Genomic DNA, 2,500 nt, shown 5'->3' with positions numbered 1-2,500 from the left:
ATCGTGGCACATGTGTGACCGTACAACGACTGCGCCCAAAAACGGCGGACCATACAGTGCAAATATTGTGCACGCAGCTACGTGTCGTCTCCCTATGAGAGCTGGATTGCAGTGTGGTACGCCATAGAGACGTGTGGGAGGAACGGACGCCGTGGATGGCGATCAGCATGAGCTGTCTGTTGATGTATTCGGACCTAGTCGTCTCTCCTCACACACCGTGATGGCATGGTGCACCGCGTTCCATATCTGCGACATGCTACAGAGGCCGGTTGACAGTCGTTCGAGCAATGGACATCGCATACGTACGGGGGCCACCTTCCACGTATTGTCTAGGCGTGCACATTTTGTTGCGTGTATGTGGGCAGACGTAGTGTGGCGTGACACCTGACACAGGCATGCAATAATCGTTGAAGTTGCAAATGGCGATGGACGCCTGCGTTTTCTGGTGAAGTTACGCAAATGAACAAATGGTAACCTGTTGTGGTGCGGTTGTTCTCGCTAGGGGTGAATCGGTGATGGCGACGATAGGTTGAGGTACTAACCGGTTGTTCCAGCGATACCCACCATGCCGACGAAACTGAACGGCATCTGGGTGTGAAGCGATACGCGGCGGTGGCTGGGTGGGACCGTCCCCGGCCGGTGAGGGGGCGCCTCCCGGCGTGCTGGCCGCGCGGTGCGTGGGCGCACGCGCTACAGCCGGCTGGTGGGGGCGGCCAGTGGCAGGCGCGCCGGCCGACGGACGCGGCAGGCGTCGCAGCTGCGCGCCGGCGCACCCTGCGCGCGGCGCCGTGCGGCCAAAGTAGGTCCTCGCGGGCCCGGTGCGAAGCGCGGTGGACATCTTCAGTGTGCTGGTCCGATTGAGGACTGTGTGCGTTGAGGATGCGCCGCCGCCCGGCGCTCGGCGCCGCGACGCCGTCTGCTGCTCGGTCGCCCCAGCGGTTCTCGCTGGTGGTTTGTATCGCAGCTGTGCGGATGTGTTGGCGCGTGCGCTGTGCTGGGAGAGTTCGCTTCGGCACCCAAGTGGGGCTTTTGTCCTTCTGTGGCGCTGGCGTTGGAGCTGCCGGTCACCGTAGGTGGCGCGTGTTGTCTCCCGCCGGCAATGCCACGACAGCACGCTCCCGGGCCTCTGTCGGCAGCGGCAAGCTCAGTTGGGAGCACGGGTGGTCGCACCGAAAGCGTCTACTCGCCTAACTCCGGGCGATTGCGCCTCTCTCGAACCCGACCAAGTACTTGGGACGGCGCTGCGCGCCGCCGGGACCTGAGAGGGTTTCGAGGTGTATTGTGCAGGGGAGCTCAGCCTCCTCCTGTTTGCAGAATGATTGAGCGGACGCTTGCGTGTTCGCGCGGGCCCCCGGGACACACTCCCGGGCGGCCGGCTGCTCAGCTCTAGTTGACGCAGCTCCCTGGTTGATCCTGCCAGTAGTCATATGCTTGTCTCAAAGATTAAGCCATGCATGTCTCAGTACAAGCCGCATTAAGGTGAAACCGCGAATGGCTCATTAAATCAGTTATGGTTCCTTAGATCGTACCCACGTTACTTGGATAACTGTGGTAATTCTAGAGCTAATACATGCAAACAGAGTCCCGACCAGAGATGGAAGGGACGCTTTTATTAGATCAAAACCAATCGGTCGGCTCGTCCGGTCCGTTTGCCTTGGTGACTCTGAATAACTTTGGGCTGATCGCACGGTCCTCGTACCGGCGAGACATCTTTCAAATGTCTGCCTTATCAACTGTCGATGGTAGGTTCTGCGCCTACCATGGTTGTAACGGGTAACGGGGAATCAGGGTTCGATTCCGGAGAGGGAGCCTGAGAAACGGCTACCACATCCAAGGAAGGCAGCAGGCGCGCAAATTACCCACTCCCGGCACGGGGAGGTAGTGACGAAAAATAACGATACGGGACTCATCCGAGGCCCCGTAATCGGAATGAGTACACTTTAAATCCTTTAACGAGTATCTATTGGAGGGCAAGTCTGGTGCCAGCAGCCGCGGTAATTCCAGCTCCAATAGCGTATATTAAAGTTGTTGCGGTTAAAAAGCTCGTAGTTGGATTTGTGTCCCACGCTGTTGGTTCACCGCCCGTCGGTGTTTAACTGGCATGTATCGTGGGACGTCCTGCCGGTGGGGCGAGCCGAAGGCGTGCGACCGCCCCGTGCGTGCTCGTGCGTCCCGAGGCGGACCCCGTTGAAATCCTACCAGGGTGCTCTTTATTGAGTGTCTCGGTGGGCCGGCACGTTTACTTTGAACAAATTAGAGTGCTTAAAGCAGGCAAGCCCGCCTGAATACTGTGTGCATGGAATAATGGAATAGGACCTCGGTTCTATTTTGTTGGTTTTCGGAACCCGAGGTAATGATTAATAGGGACAGGCGGGGGCATTCGTATTGCGACGTTAGAGGTGAAATTCTTGGATCGTCGCAAGACGAACAGAAGCGAAAGCATTTGCCAAGTATGTTTTCATTAATCAAGAACGAAAGTTAGAGGTTCGAAGGCGATCAG

At 57.6% G+C, this 2,500-nt stretch overlaps 1 non-coding gene across 1 annotated transcript in view; it reads left to right on the top strand.

Moving 5' to 3' along the window:
• Nucleotides 1-1,400: 1,400 nt before the first annotated feature.
• LOC124730393 overlaps nucleotides 1,401-2,500 on the top strand; it is a 1,909-nt gene continuing 809 nt past the window's right edge. The window contains exon 1 of the ribosomal RNA XR_007008006.1: nucleotides 1,401-2,500. This exon is cut by the window's right edge and continues 809 nt beyond it. This is a non-coding gene — a ribosomal RNA (small subunit ribosomal RNA).

This window comes from Schistocerca piceifrons, unplaced genomic scaffold, assembly GCF_021461385.2.
Source record: "Schistocerca piceifrons isolate TAMUIC-IGC-003096 unplaced genomic scaffold, iqSchPice1.1 HiC_scaffold_124, whole genome shotgun sequence".
NCBI classification, from domain to species: Eukaryota; Metazoa; Arthropoda; class Insecta; order Orthoptera; family Acrididae; genus Schistocerca; species Schistocerca piceifrons.
Note: the sequence above shows the minus strand (reverse complement) of the source record. Positions and strands in the feature narration are given on the sequence as shown.